Here is a 16,606-nt window from a genome sequence, read left to right as displayed (position 1 = left end):
CTGACTACGGGTGTCTTTGTGTCAGACAGGGTGGGTATTTAGTGTGAGCTGTGCACCCTGCCCTCGGTTCTGTCACAGAGCATATCTGGGCGGTATTGTGCGAAGGGCTTGTGGCCTGTGACAGGCTCTTTGTTGAAGTCCAGGGCCTGTGTGTTTTGACCGTCCCTGCTATTTCCACCGATTACTACCGTCCGCAGCGCCGTATTGCATGGAATAGCGGCCCCGGTGTGGACGCTCGGGGTTGGATCACACACACAGTGTGTCACTCGTTCGTTTTAACCGGCCCGGTTTCTCAATTTAACGTGATCCTAAGTGACAATGGATCCAATTATTTATTTACCGTTTAACGTTAACCCGTGCCACCGACAAAACCACCGTGCCAGGTATCCGCACCCACCCATGAAAACGCCCACCCCCTTCGCTCCCTTTATCTTGCTCTCACTGTAAAGATTGTCTATGCATTATTAATGACCGACTCCCGGGGTTTTGTTCGCTCCTGCAGTCGGTGCTCTGCCGCTTGTTGACTCCTTTTATTAGTGTTTGGCGACGGCTTTTATCAGAGCGGTTCTGATGAGGAGAGGTGTTTTGTTGATCGTCAAATAGACTAGTTCTCTTATCTTTTTATTCTTCATAATAAACCTCCTTCCATTGATACAGACACCCTCTCTTCATCTCCCTCTTTGTCTCTCTCACACACACACACTGAGATACTCTCCATCTGAGCATCAGTCCAACTTCAGACCTGTGATGGAACGCCTCTTAAACAGTATGATGTCGTCATGGTGATAGTAATGGTAGTGTCTCTGGGGATGGATGATACCAAGCTGCCGCTGATCTCACACACTGGTGACGTCACACACCACTACTCACTGTCCTGCTGTCTGTGTGTCCTGACTATCGCCCTGCTTTGTGTCGGCAGGTAGCCTGGTGGTTAGAGGGTTGGTATTGCGTGTGTGTACAGTCCTGTCTGGTATAGCCTGCATACGATCCTGTCTGGTATTGCCTGCATACGGTCCTGTCTGGTGTTGTCTGCATACGGTCCTGTCTGGTATTGCCTGCATATGGTCCTGTCTGTCTGGTATTGCCTGCATACGGTCCTGTCTGGTATAGCCTGCATACGGTCCTGTCCTTTCCTGTCTGGTATTGCCTGCATACGGTCCTGTCTGGTATTGCCTGCATACGGTCCTGTCTGGTATTGCCTGCATACGGTCCTGTCTGGTATAGCCTGCATACGGTCCTGTCTGGTGTTGCCTGCATACGGTCCTGTCTGGTATAGCCTGCATACGGTCCTGTCTGGTATAGCCTGCATACGGTCCTGTCTGGTATAGCCTGCATACGGTCCTGTCTGGTATTGCCTGCATACGGTCCTGTCTGGTATTGCCTGCATACGGTCCTGTCTGGTGTCCTGTCTGGTATAGCCTGCATACGGTCCTGTCTGGTATTGCCTGCATACGGTCCTGTCTCCTGTCTGGTGTTGCCTGCATACGGTCCTGTCTGGTATTGCCTGCATACGGTCCTGTCGGGTGTTGCCTGCATACGGTCCGGTCTGGTGTTGCCTGCATACGGTCCTGTCTGGTATTGCCTGCATACGGTCCTGTCTGGTATAGCCTGCATACGGTCCTGTCTGGTATAGCCTCGTACTGCATAGTTTCAGTCTTCTGGACAGGAGAGTTCTAGAGGAGTGTGGGGGTTCCAGCAGGCGAGGAGAGATGGGAGGAGACAGGTGTATGATAAAGACCAATGAGAGAGTTCGATAGACACACAGGTCCTCCCTCTCTGGTTTACCTGGAGGATTACAAGAAATGTTCAAAGGCTCAATTCCAATATGATGTCTGGTTCCCTCTCCATTCCCTCTCCATTCCCCCCCCCCCATTCCTTCTCCATCCCTCCATTCCTTCTCCATTCCTTCTCCCCCTCCTTTCCTTCTCTCCCTCCAGGTACGGGGGGCTCCTGCCATCGCCATCGTAGGCTGTCTGAGCCTGGCAGTGGAGCTGCGCGCAGGTGCCGGGGGCAACGACCCTGTGACCTTCATCCGGGAGTCTCTGTGTCACCTGACTTCTGCAAGACCCACAGCCGTCAATATGGGCCGGGCCGCCCGAGAACTGATGGAGTTTGCCGAGAACGAGAGCATGGAGAAAAACCCAGAACAACTCACAGAGAGGTAGGGAGAGAGGGATGGATGTAGGGAGGGAGGGATGGATGTAGAGGGGGAGGGATGGATGTAGAGGGATAGAGAGAGGGATGGATGTAGGGAGAGAGAGAGGGTGCGATGAATGTAGAGAGAGAGGGATGGATGTAGGGAGAGAGAGAGGGTGCGATGAATGTAGAGAGAGGGATGGATGTAGGGAGAGAGAGGGTGCGATGAATGTAGAGAGAGAGGGATGGATGTAGGGAGAGAGAGAGGGTGCGATGAATGTAGAGAGAGAGATGGATGTAGGGAGAGAGAGAGGGTGCGATGAATGTAGAGAGAGAGGGATGGATGTAGGGAGAGAGCGAGGGGGAGACCCAGAGAGAGCGAGGGGAAGACCCAGAGAGAGCGAGGGAAGACCCAGAGAGGTAGAGAGAGGGAGACCCAGAGAGGGAGACCCAGAGAGGGAGACCCAGAGAGAGAGGAGGGAGACCCAGAGAGAGAGAGGGAGACCCAGAGAGAGAGAGGGAGACCCAGAGAGAGAGGGAGACCCAGAGAGGGAGAGACCCAGAGAGAGAGGGAGACCCAGAGACCCAGAGAGAGTGAGGGAGACCAGAGAGAGTGAGGAGAGAGAGGGAGACCCAGAGAGAGAGAGGGGAGACCCAGAGAGAGAGAGTGGAAGACCCAGAGAGAGAGAGAGAGACCCAGAGAGCGAGGGGAGAGACCCAGAGAGCGAGGGGGAGACCCAGAGGGAGAGGGAGAGAGAGAGTGAGGGGGAGACCCAGAGAGGGAGAGGGAGACCCAGAGAGAGAGAGGAGAAACCAGACAGTCAGAACATGAAAGTGGACTAAACTAAAGAGTAGATCAGAAGTTGAAAAGGGAAGACTGCTTTATGACAGACACTCCCTCTCCTCTAATCCCCGCCCATTCTGCAGTGTGATTGGCTGGATCGAGGAGATGCTGGAGCGGGATGTCAATGACAACAAGAAGATCGGTAACTACGGAGCTCAACACATCCTGTCTGGTGTTCCCCGAGACTCTGTCACTATCTTAACTCACTGCAACACCGGGTCACTGGCCACGGCAGGATACGGCACCGCACTGGGTAAGACAGAGTGTCTCTGTGCTCTAGTACCAGACTATAACCAGTGTGTCTCTGGGCTCTAGTACCAGACTATAACCAGTGTGTCTGGGCTCTAGTACCAGACTATAACCAGTGTCTCTGGGCTCTAGTACCAGACTATAACCAGTGTCTCTGGGCTCTAGTACCAGACTATAACCAGAGTCTCTGGGCTCTAGTACCAGACTATAACCAGTGTGTCTCTGTGCTCTAGTACCAGACTATAACCAGTGTCTCTGTGCTCTAGTACCAGAGTGACTATAACCAGAGTGTCTCTGTGCTCTAGTACCAGACTATAACCAGAGTGTCTCTGTGCTCTAGTACCAGACTATAACCAGTGTGTCTCTGTGCTCTAGTACCAGACTATAACCAGTGTCTCTGGGCTCTAGTACCAGACTATAACCAGTGTCTCTGGGCTCTAGTACCAGACTATAACCAGTGTCTCTGGGCTCTAGTACCAGACTATAACCAGTGTCTCTGGGCTTTAGTACCAGACTATAACCAGAGTCTCTGGGCTCTAGTACCAGACTATAACCAGTGTCTCTGGGCTCTAGTACCAGACTATAACCAGTGTCTCTGGGCTCTAGTACCAGACTATAACCAGTGTCTCTGGGCTCTAGTACCAGACTATAACCAGTGTCTCTGGGCTCTAGTACCAGACTATAACCAGTGTCTCTGGGCTCTAGTACCAGACTATAACCAGAGTCTCTGGGCTCTAGTACCAGACTATAACCAGAGTGTCTCTGTGCTCTAGTACCAGACTATAACCAGTGTCTCTGGGCTCTAGTACCAGACTATAACCAGTGTCTCTGGGCTCTAGTACCAGACTATAACCAGTGTCTCTGGGCTCTAGTACCAGACTATAACCAGTGTCTCTGGGCTCTAGTACCAGACTATAACCAGAGTCTCTGGGCTCTAGTACCAGACTATAACCAGAGTGTCTCTGTGCTCTAGTACCAGACTATAACCAGTGTCTCTGGGCTCTAGTACCAGACTATAACCAGTGTCTCTGGGCTCTAGTACCAGACTATAACCAGTGTCTCTGGGCTCTAGTACCAGACTATAACCAGTGTCTCTGTGCTCTAGTACCAGACTATAACCAGAGTGTCTCTGTGCTCTAGTACCAGACTATAACCAGAGTGTCTCTGTGCTCTAGTACCAGACTATAACCAGTGTGTCTCTGGGCTCTAGTACCAGACTATAACCAGTGTCTCTGGGCTCTAGTACCAGACTATAACCAGTGTCTCTGGGCTCTAGTTACCAGACTATAACCAGTGTCTCTGGGCTCTAGTACCAGACTATAACCAGTGTCTCTGGGCTTTAGTACCAGACTATAACCAGAGTCTCTGGGCTCTAGTACCAGACTATAACCAGTGTCTCTGGGCTCTAGTACCAGACTATAACCAGTGTCTCTGGGCTCTAGTACCAGACTATAACCAGTGTCTCTGGGCTCTAGTACCAGACTATAACCAGTGTCTCTGGGCTCTAGTACCAGACTATAACCAGTGTCTCTGGGCTCTAGTACCAGACTATAACCAGAGTCTCTGGGCTCTAGTACCAGACTATAACCAGAGTGTCTCTGTGCTCTAGTACCAGACTATAACCAGTGTCTCTGGGCTCTAGTACCAGACTATAACCAGTGTCTCTGGGCTCTAGTACCAGACTATAACCAGTGTCTCTGGGCTCTAGTACCAGACTATAACCAGTGTCTCTGGGCTCTAGTACCAGACTATAACCAGTGTCTCTGGGCTCTAGTACCAGACTATAACCAGAGTGTCTCTGTGCTCTAGTACCAGACTATAACCAGTGTCTCTGGGCTCTAGTACCAGACTATAACCAGTGTCTCTGGGCTCTAGTACCAGACTATAACCAGTGTCTCTGGGCTCTAGTACCAGACTATAACCAGTGTCTCTGGGCTCTAGTACCAGACTATAACCAGAGTCTCTGGGCTCTAGTACCAGACTATAACCAGTGTCTCTGGGCTCTAGTACCAGACTATAACCAGTGTCTCTGTGCTCTAGTACCAGACTATAACCAGAGTGTCTCTGGGCTCTAGTACCAGACTATAACCAGTGTGTCTGTGCTCTAGTACCAGACTATAACCAGTGTCTCTGGGCTCTAGTACCAGACTATAACCAGTGTCTCTGGGCTCTAGTACCAGACTATAACCAGAGTGTCTCTGGGCTCTAGTACCAGACTATAACCAGAGTGTCTCTGGGCTCTAGTACCAGACTATAACCAGAGTGTCTCTGGGCTCTAGTACCAGACTATAACCAGTGTCTCTGGGCTCTAGTACCAGACTATAACCAGAGTCTCCGAGGTCTAGTACCAGACTATAACCAGAGTGTCTCTGGGCTCTAGTACCAGACTATAACCAGTGTCTCTGGGCTCTAGTACCAGACTATAACCAGAGTCTCTGTGCTCTAGTACCAGACTATAACCAGTGTGTCTGGGCTCTAGTACCAGACTATAACCAGTGTCTCTGTGCTCTAGTACCAGACTATAACCAGTGTCTCTGTGCTCTAGTACCAGACTATAACCAGTGTGTCTCTGGGCTCTAGTACCAGACTATAACCAGAGTCTCTGTGCTCTAGTACCAGACTATAACCAGTGTGTCTCTGGGCTCTAGTACCAGACTATAACCAGTGTCTCTGGGCTCTAGTACCAGACTATAACCAGAGTGTCTCTGGGCTCTAGTACCAGACTATAACCAGTGTCTCTGGGCTCTAGTACCAGACTATAACCAGTGTCTCTGGGCTCTAGTACCAGACTATAACCAGTGTCTCTGGGCTCTAGTACCAGACTATAACCAGTGTGTCTCTGTGCTCTAGTACCAGAGTATAACCAGAGTGTCTCTGGGCTCTAGTACCAGACTATAACCAGAGTCTCTGGGCTCTAGTACCAGACTATAACCAGTGTGTCTCTGGGCTCTAGTACCAGACTATAACCAGAGTGTCTCTGGGCTCTAGTACCAGACTATAACCAGTGTGTCTCTGTGCTCTAGTACCAGACTATAACCAGAGTGTCTCTGGGCTCTAGTACCAGACTATAACCAGTGTGTCTCTGTGCTCTAGTACCAGACTATAACCAGAGTGTCTCTGGGCTCTAGTACCAGACTATAACCAGTGTCTCTGGGCTCTAGTACCAGACTATAACCAGTGTCTCTGGGCTCTAGTACCAGACTATAACCAGTGTCTCTGGGCTCTAGTACCAGACTATAACCAGAGTGTCTCTGTGCTCTAGTACCAGACTATAACCAGTGTGTCTGTGCTCTAGTACCAGACTATAACCAGTGTGTCTGGGCTCTAGTACCAGACTATAACCAGTGTGTCTGGGCTCTAGTACCAGACTATAACCAGTGTGTCTCTGTGCTCTAGTACCAGACTATAACCAGTGTCTCTGGGCTCTAGTACCAGACTATAACCAGTGTGTCTCTGTGCTCTAGTTCCAGACTATAACCAGAGTGTCTCTGGGCTCTAGTACCAGACTATAACCAGTGTGTCTCTGTGCTCTAGTTCCAGACTATAACCAGAGTGTCTCTGTGCTCTAGTACCAGACTATAACCAGTGTGTCTGTGCTCTAGTACCAGACTATAACCAGAGTGTCTGGGCTCTAGTACCAGACTATAACCAGTGTGTCTCTGTGCTCTAGTACCAGACTATAACCAGTGTGTCTCTGTGCTCTAGTACCAGACTATAACCAGTGTGTCTCTGTGCTCTAGTACCAGACTATAACCAGAGTGTCTCTGGGCTCTAGTATACCAGACTATAACCAGAGTGTCTCTGTGCTCTAGTACCAGACTATAACCGGTGTCTCTGGGCTCTAGTACCAGACTATAACCAGAGTGTCTCTGTGCTCTAGTACCAGACTATAACCAGAGTGTCTCTGTGCTCTAGTACCAGACTATAACCAGTGTCTCTGTGCTCTAGTACCAGACTATAACCAGTGTGTCTCTGTGCTCTAGTACCAGACTATAACCAGTGTCTCTGGGCTCTAGTACCAGACTATAACCAGTGTGTCTCTGTGCTCTAGTTCCAGACTATAACCAGTGTGTCTCTGTGCTCTAGTACCAGACTATAACCAGTGTGTCTCTGTGCTCTAGTTCCAGACTATAACCAGTGTGTCTCCATGCTCTAGTACCAGACTATAACCAGTGTCTCTGGGCTCTAGTACCAGACTATAACCAGTGTGTCTCTGTGCTCTAGTTCCAGACTATAACCAGTGTGTCTCCATGCTCTAGTACCAGACTATAACCAGTGTCTCCAGGTGTGGTGCTTCCTCCATGTTCTAGTACCAGACTATAACCAGTGTGTGTGTCTCCAGGTGTGGTGCGACTTAACCTCCATGTTCTAGTACCAGACTATAACCAGTGTGTGTCTCCAGGTGTAGTACCAGACTATCCCAGTCCATGCTCTAGTACCAGACTATAACCAGTGTGTGTGTCTCCAGGTGTGGTGTGTCCCTCCATTCTCTAGTACCAGACTATAACCAGTGTCTCCAGGTGTAGTGACTATAACCCTCCATGCTCTAGTACCAGACTATAACCAGTGTCTCCAGGTGTGGTGCGTTCCCTCCATGCTCTAGTACCAGACTATAACCAGTGTCTCCAGGTGTAGTGCGTTCCCTCCATGTTCTAGTACCAGACTATAACCAGTGTCTCCAGGTGTGGTGCGTCCCCTCCATGCTCTAGTACCAGACTATAACCAGTGTGTGTGTCTCCAGGTGTGGTGCGTTCCCTCCATGCTCTAGTACCAGACTATAACCAGTGTGTGTGTCTCCAGGTGTAGTGCGTTCCCTCCATGTTCTAGTACCAGACTATAACCAGTGTCTCCAGGTGTGGTATAACCAGCGTTCTCCATGCTCTAGTACCAGACTATAACCAGTGTCTCCAGGTGTGGTGCATTCCCTCCATGTTCTAGTACCAGACTATAACCAGTGTCTCCAGGTGTGGTGCTCCCTCCATGTTCTAGTACCAGACTATAACCAGTGTGTGTGTCTCCAGGTGTGGTGCGTTCCCTCCATGTTCTAGTACCAGACTATAACCAGTGTGTGTGTGTCTCCAGGTGTGGTGTCTCCCTCCATGCTCTAGTACCAGACTATAACCAGTGTCTCCAGGTGTAGTGCGTTCCCTCCATGCTCTAGTACCAGACTATAACCAGTGTGTGTGTCTCCAGGTGTGGTGCGTTCCTCCATGCTCTAGTACCAGACTATAACCAGTGTCTCCAGGTGTGGTGCGTTCCCTCCATGCTCTAGTACCAGACTATAACCAGTGTCTCCAGGTGTAGTGCGTTCCCTCCATGCTCTAGTACCAGACTATAACCAGTGTCTCCAGGTGTGGTGCGTTCCTCCATGCTCTAGTACCAGACTATAACCAGTGTGTGTGTCTCCAGGTGTGGTAGGTGTTCCCTCCATGTTCTAGTACCAGACTATAACCAGTGTGTGTGTCTCCAGGTGTGGTGCGTTCCTCCATGTTCTAGTACCAGACTATAACCAGTGTGTGTGTCTCCAGGTGTGGTATAACGTTCCTCCATGTTCTAGTACCAGACTATAACCAGTGTGTGTGTCTCCAGGTGTGGTGCGTTCCCTCCATGTTCTAGTACCAGACTATAACCAGTGTCTCCAGGTGTAGTGCGTTCCCTCCATGCTCTAGTACCAGACTATAACCAGTGTCTCCAGGTGTGGTGCGTTCCCTCCATGCTCTAGTACCAGACTATAACCAGTGTCTCCAGGTGTAGTGCTTCCCTCCATGCTCTAGTACCAGACTATAACCAGTGTCTCCAGGTGTGGTGCGTTCCCTCCATGCTCTAGTACCAGACTATAACCAGTGTCTCCAGGTGTGGTGCGTTCCCTCCATGTTCTAGTACCAGACTATAACCAGTGTCTCCAGGTGTGGTGCGTTCCCTCCATGCTCTAGTACCAGACTATAACCAGTGTGTGTGTCTCCAGGTGTGGTGCGTTCCCTCCATGCTCTAGTACCAGACTATAACCAGTGTCTCCAGGTGTAGTGCGTTCCCTCCATGTTCTAGTACCAGACTATAACCAGTGTGTGTGTCTCCAGGTGTGGTGCGTTCCCTCCATGCTCTAGTACCAGACTATAACCAGTGTCTCCAGGTGTGGTGCGTTCCCTCCATGCTCTAGTACCAGACTATAACCAGTGTGTCTCTGTGCTCTAGTACCAGACTATAACCAGTGTCTCCAGGTGTAGTGCGTTCCCTCCATGTTCTAGTACCAGACTATAACCAGTGTGTGTCTCCAGGTGTGGTGCGTTCCCTCCATACTCTAGTACCAGACTATAACCAGTGTGTGTCTCCAGGTGTGGTGCGTTCCCTCCATGCTCTAGTACCAGACTATAACCAGTGTCTCCAGGTGTGGTGCGTTCCTCCATGCTCTAGTACCAGACTATAACCAGTGTCTCCAGGTGTGGTGCGTTCCCTCCATGTTCTAGTACCAGACTATAACCAGTGTGTGTGTCTCCAGGTGTGGTGCGTTCCCTCCATGTTCTAGTACCAGACTATAACCAGTGTGTGTCTCCAGGTGTGGTGCGTTCCCTCCATACTCTAGTACCAGACTATAACCAGTGTGTGTCTCCAGGTGTGGTGCGTTCCCTCCATGCTCTAGTACCAGACTATAACCAGTGTCTCCAGGTGTGGTGCGTTCCCTCCATGCTCTAGTACCAGACTATAACCAGTGTCTCCAGGTGTGGTGCGTTCCCTCCATGCTCTAGTACCAGACTATAACCAGTGTGTGTCTCCAGGTGTGGTGCGTTCCCTCCATGCTCTAGTACCAGACTATAACCAGTGTCTCCAGGTGTGGTGCGTTCCCTCCATGCTCTAGTACCAGACTATAACCAGTGTCTCCAGGTGTGGTGCGTTCCCTCCATGCTCTAGTACCAGACTATAACCAGTGTCTCCAGGTGTGGTGCGTTCCCTCCATGTTCTAGTACCAGACTATAACCAGTGTCTCCAGGTGTGGTGCGTTCCTCCATGCTCTAGTACCAGACTATAACCAGTGTGTGTGTCTCCAGGTGTGGTGCGTTCCCTCCATGCTCTAGTACCAGACTATAACCAGTGTCTCCAGGTGTAGTGCGTTCCCTCCATGTTCTAGTACCAGACTATAACCAGTGTGTGTGTCTCCAGGTGTGGTGCGTTCCTCCATGCTCTAGTACCAGACTATAACCAGTGTCTCCAGGTGTGGTGCGTTCCCTCCATGCTCTAGTACCAGACTATAACCAGTGTGTCTCTGTGCTCTAGTACCAGACTATAACCAGTGTCTCCAGGTGTAGTGCGTTCCCTCCATGTTCTAGTACCAGACTATAACCAGTGTGTGTCTCCAGGTGTGGTGCGTTCCCTCCATACTCTAGTACCAGACTATAACCAGTGTGTGTCTCCAGGTGTGGTGCTCCAGTTCCCTCCATGCTCTAGTACCAGACTATAACCAGTGTCTCCAGGTGTGGTGCTTCCCTCCATGCTCTAGTACCAGACTATAACCAGTGTGTGTGTCTCCAGGTGTGGTGCGTTCCCTCCATGTTCTAGTACCAGACTATAACCAGTGTGTGTCTCCAGGTGTGGTGCGTTCCCTCCATGCTCTAGTACCAGACTATAACCAGTGTCTCCAGGTGTGGTGCGTTCCTCCATGCTCTAGTACCAGACTATAACCAGTGTGTGTGTCTCCAGGTGTGGTGCGTTCCCTCCATGCTCTAGTACCAGACTATAACCAGTGTCTCCAGGTGTAGTGCTCCATGCTCTAGTACCAGACTATAACCAGTGTGTGTGTCTCCAGGTGTGGTGCGTTCCCTCCATGTTCTAGTACCAGACTATAACCAGTGTCTCCAGGTGTGGTGCGTTCCCTCCATGCTCTAGTACCAGACTATAACCAGTGTGTGTGTCTCCAGGTGTGGTGCGTTCCCTCCATGCTCTAGTACCAGACTATAACCAGTGTGTGTCTCCAGGTGTGGTGCGTTCCCTCCATGCTCTAGTACCAGACTATAACCAGTGTGTGTCTCCAGGTGTGGTGCGTTCCTCCATGCTCTAGTACCAGACTATAACCAGTGTCTCCAGGTGTGGTGCGTTCCCTCCATGTTCTAGTACCAGACTATAACCAGTGTGTGTGTCTCCAGGTGTGGTGCTCCTCCATGCTCTAGTACCAGACTATAACCAGTGTCTCCAGGTGTAGTGCGTTCCCTCCATGCTCTAGTACCAGACTATAACCAGTGTCTCCAGGTGTGGTGCGTTCCCTCCATGTTCTAGTACCAGACTATAACCAGTGTGTGTGTGTCTCCAGGTGTGGTGCGTTCCCTCCATGTTCTAGTACCAGACTATAACCAGTGTGTGTGTCTCCAGGTGTGGTGCGTTCCCTCCATGCTCTAGTACCAGACTATAACCAGTGTCTCCAGGTGTAGTGAGTTCCCTCCATGCTCTAGTACCAGACTATAACCAGTGTGTGTCTCCAGGTGTGGTGCGTTCCCTCCATGCTCTAGTACCAGACTATAACCAGTGTGTGTGTCTCCAGGTGTGGTGCGTTCCTCCATGCTCTCGGCAGACTGAAGCGGATGTATTGTACAGAGACCAGACCCTATAACCAAGGGCCAGACTGACAGCCTATGAGGCCGTGGCTGAAGGTTTCCCTGCTACTCTCATCACAGACAGCATGGCTGCACTCACCATGAGAGAAAGAGCATCACAGGTATACACAGCCTGCCTGCCTGCCTGCCTGCCTGTCTGCCTGTCTGTCTGCCTGCCTGTCTGTCTGCCTGCCTGTCTGCCTGTCTGTCTGCCTGTCTGTCTGCCTGTCTGTCTGCCTGTCTGTCTGCCTGCCTGCCTGTAAAATCAATTCAAATCAAATCAAATTTTATTTGTCACATACACATGGTTAGCAGATGTTAATGCGAGTGTAGCGAAATGCTTGTGCTTCTAGTTCCGACAATGCAGTAATACCCAACAAGTAATCTAACTAACAATTCCAAAACTACTGTCTTATGCACAGTGTAAGGGGATAAAGAATATGTACATAAAGATATATGAATGAGTGATGGTACAGAGCGGCATAGGCAAGATACAGTAGATGGTATTGAGTACAGTATATACATATGAGATGAGTATGTAAACAAAGTGGCATAGTTAAAGTGGCTAGTGATACATGTATTACATAAGGATGCAGTAGATGATATAGAGTACAGTATATACATATACATATGAGATGAATAATGTAGGGTATGTAAACATTATATTAGGTAGCATTGTTTAAAGTGGCTAGTGATATATTTACATAATTTCCCATCAATTCCCATTATTAAAGTGGCTGGAGTTGAGTCAGTGTCAGTGTGTTGGCAGCAGCCACTCAATGTTAGTGGTGGCTGTTTAACAGTCTGATGGCCTTGAGATAGAAGCTGTCTGACTGCCTGTCTGACTGCCTGCCTGACTGCCTGTCTAACTGACTGACTGCCTGTCTGACTGCCTGTCTAACTGACTGACTGCCTGTCTGACTGCCTGTCTAACTATCCCTTCTCTCTCTTCCTCTCTCTCTCTCTGTCTACCCCTTCCCTCTCTTCCTCTCTCTCTCTCTCTCTCTGTCTATCCCTTTCTCTCTCTCTCTCTGTCTATCCCTTCCTCTCTCTCTCTCTCTGTCTACCCCTTCCCTCTCTACCTCTGTCTACCCCTTCCCCCTCTCTCTCTCTCTCTCTCTCTCTCTCTCTCTCTCTCTCTCCTTCTCTGTCCCTTCCCTCTCTTCCTCTCCCCGTCTCAGCTGTTGTCGTAGGGGCGGACAGGGTGGTTGCTAACGGTGACACGGCCAACAAAATCGGCACGTACCAGCTGGCCATCGCCGCAAAGCACCATGGGATCCCGTTCTACGTGGCGGCGCCTAGCACGTCATGTGACCTGAGTCTGGAGAGCGGCCGGCACATTGTCATCGAGGAGCGCCCGCCGAGGAACTCACCAGCATCAACGGAGTACCCATCGCTGCCCCAGGTGGGTGTGTGTGTGTGTGTGTGGAGGTGTGTGTGTGTGTGTGTGTGGAGGTGTGTGTGTGTGTGTGTGTGTGTGTGTGTGTGAGGTTTGTGTGTGTGTGGGGGGTGGAGGTGTGGGGGTGGAGGTGTGTGTGTGTGTGGGGGGTGGAGGTGACCTGGGGGGGTGGAGGTGTGTGTGTGGGGGGTGGAGGTGGAGGTGGAGGTGTGTGTAGGGGTGGAGGTGTGTGTGGGGTGGAGGTGTGTGTGTGGAGTGTGTGTGTGTGTGTGGAGGTGTGTGTGTGTGTAGGGGTGGAGGTGTGTGTGTGTGTGTGGTGTAGGGGTGGAGGTGTGTGTGTGTGGAGGTGGAGGGGTGGAGGTGTGTGTGTGTGTGTGTGTGTGTGTGTAGGGGTGGAGGTGTGTGTGTGTGTGTGTGTGAGGGTGTGTGGAGGTTTGGTGTGTGTGGGGGGTGGAGGTGGTGAGGTGTGTGTGTGTGGGGGGTGGAGGTGTGTGTGTGTGGGGTGTGGTGTGGAGGTGGAGGTGTGTGTGTGTAGGGGTGGAGGTGTGTGTAGGGGTGGAGGTGTGTGTGTGGAGGTGTGTGTGTGTGTGTAGGGGTGGAGGTGTGTGTGTGTAGGGGTGGAGGTGTGTGTGTGTAGGGGTGGAGGTGTGTGTGTGGGGTGTGTGTGTGTGTAGGGGTGGAGGTGTGTGGAGGTGTGTGTGTGTAGGGGTGGAGCTGTGTGTGTGGTAGGGGTGGAGGTGTGTGTGTAGGGGTGGAGCTGTGTGTGTCTCCATGACAGAAGACAGACCGTGAGTTAATGAGGTGTGGAGAAGCTGGTTATGAAGCCACTAGGTGGTGATGGACAGAGAGCGGGAGACAATGGCAGAGGGAGAAACAGACAGATTGATAGAAACATAGTGATAGAGCTGGGAGAGAGATATAACAGTGTAGTGGTAGAGATATAACAGTGTAGTCCCTGGTAGAGATATAACAGTGTAGTCCCTGGTAGAGATATAACAGTGTAGTCCCTGGTAGAGATATAACAGTGTAGTCCCTGGTAGAGAGATAACAGTGTAGTCCCTGATAGAGATATAACAGTGTAGTGGTAGAGAGATATAACAGTGTAGTCCCTGGTAGAGATATAACAGTGTAGTCCCTGGTAGAGATATAACAGTGTAGTCCCTGGTAGAGAGATAACAGTGTAGTCCCTGATAGAGATATAACAGTGTAGTGGTAGAGAGATATAACAGTGTAGTCCCTGGTAGAGATATAACAGTGTAGTCCCTGGTAGAGATATAACAGTGTAGTGGTAGAGATATAACAGTGTTGTCCCTGGTAGAGATATAACAGTGTAGTGGTAGAGATATAACAGTGTTGTCCCTGGTAGAGATATAACAGTGTTGTCCCTGGTAGAGATATAACAGTGTAGTGGTAGAGATATAACAGTGTAGTCCCTGGTAGAGATATAACAGTGTAGTCCCTGGTAGAGATATAACAGTGTAGTCCCTGGTAGAGATATAACAGTGTAGTCCCTGGTAGAGAGATAACAGTGTTGTCCCTGGTAGAGATATAACAGTGTAGTGGTAGAGATATAACAGTGTAGTGGTAGAGATATAACAGTGTAGTGGTAGAGATATAACAGTGTAGTCCCTGGTAGAGATATAACAGTGTAGTCCCTGGTAGAGATATAACAGTGTAGTCCCTGGTAGAGATATAACAGTGTAGTGGTAGAGATATAACAGTGTTGTCCCTGGTAGAGATATAACAGTGTAGTGGTAGAGATATAACAGTGTAGTTGTAGAGATATAACAGTGTAGTCCTGGTAGAGATATAACAGTGTTGTCCCTGGTAGAGATATAACAGTGTTGTCCCTGGTAGACAGACAGACAGACAGACGGGGACGGGGGGAGACAGTGTAGTGGTAGAGATATAACAGTGTAGTGGTAGAGTATAACAGTGTAGTGGTAGAGTATAACAGTGTAGTGGTAGAGTATAACAGTGTAGTGGTAGAGATTACCGTGTAGTGGTAGAGTATAACCGTGTAGTGGTAGAGTATAACAGTGTAGTGGTAGAGTTTAACCGTGTAGTGGTAGAGATATAACAGTGTAGTCCCTGGTGTAGTCCCTGGTAGAGATAACAGTGTAGTGGTAGATATAACAGTGTAGTGGTAGATATAACAGTGTAGTCCCTGGTAGAGATATAACAGTGTAGTCCCTGGTAGAGATATAACAGTGTAGTCCCTGGTAGAGATATAACAGTGTAGTCCCTGGTAGAGAGATAACAGTGTAGTCCCTGGTAGAGAGATAACAGTGTAGTCCCTGGTAGAGACCTGGTAGAGATATAACAGTGTAGTGGTAGAGATATAACAGTGTAGTGGTAGAGATATAACAGTGTAGTCCCTGGTAGAGATATAACAGTGTAGTCCCTGGTAGAGATATAACAGTGTAGTCCCTGGTAGAGATATAACAGTGTAGTGGTAGAGATATAACAGTGTTGTCCCTGGTAGAGATATAACAGTGTAGTGGTAGAGATATAACAGTGTAGTTGTAGAGATATAACAGTGTAGTCCCTGGTAGAGATATAACAGTATTGTCCCTGGTGAGATATAACAGTGTTGTCCCTGGTAGAGACAGACATACGGGGGACAGTGTAGTGGTAGAGATATAACAGTGTAGTGGTAGAGTATAACAGTGTAGTGGTAGAGTATAACAGTGTAGTGGTAGAGTATAACAGTGTAGTGGTAGAGTATTACCGTGTAGTGGTAGAGTATAACCGTGTAGTGGTAGAGTATAACAGTGTAGTGGTAGAGTTTAACCGTGTAGTGGTAGAGATATAACAGTGTAGTCCCTGGTGTAGTCCCTGGTAGAGATGTAACAGTGTAGTGGTAGATATAACAGTGTAGTGGTAGATATAACAGTGTAGTCCCTGGTAGAGATATAACAGTGTAGTCCCTGGTAGAGATATAACAGTGTAGTCCCTGGTAGAGATATAACAGTGTAGTCCCTGGTAGAGAGATAACAGTGTAGTCCCTGGTAGAGAGATAACAGTGTAGTCCCTGGTAGAGATATAACAGTGTAGTGGTAGAGATATAACAGTGTTGTCCCTGGTAGAGATATAACAGTGTAGTGGTAGATATATAACAGTGTAGTGGTAGAGATATAACAGTGTAGTGGTAGAGATATAACAGTGTAGTGGTAGAGATATAACAGGGTTGTCCCTGGTAGAGATATAACAGTGTAGTCCCTGGTAGAGAGATAACAGTGTAGTCCCTGGTAGAGAGATAACAGTGTAGTGGTAGAGATATAACAGTGTAGTGGTAGAGATATAACAGTGTAGTCCCTGGTAGAGATATAACAGTGTTGTCCCTGGTAGAGATATAACAGTGTAGTCCCTGGTAGAGATATAACAGTGTTGTCCCTG

At 49.4% G+C, this 16,606-nt stretch overlaps 1 pseudogene; it reads left to right on the top strand.

Annotated features, from left to right (window-relative positions):
- LOC135571126 (methylthioribose-1-phosphate isomerase-like) overlaps positions 1 to 16,606 on the top strand; it is a 44,342-nt pseudogene that overhangs the window by 486 nt on the left and 27,250 nt on the right.

The sequence above is a fragment of the Oncorhynchus nerka genome, unplaced genomic scaffold, assembly GCF_034236695.1.
Source record: "Oncorhynchus nerka isolate Pitt River unplaced genomic scaffold, Oner_Uvic_2.0 unplaced_scaffold_755, whole genome shotgun sequence".
NCBI classification, from domain to species: domain Eukaryota; kingdom Metazoa; phylum Chordata; class Actinopteri; order Salmoniformes; family Salmonidae; genus Oncorhynchus; species Oncorhynchus nerka.
Note: the sequence above shows the minus strand (reverse complement) of the source record. Positions and strands in the feature narration are given on the sequence as shown.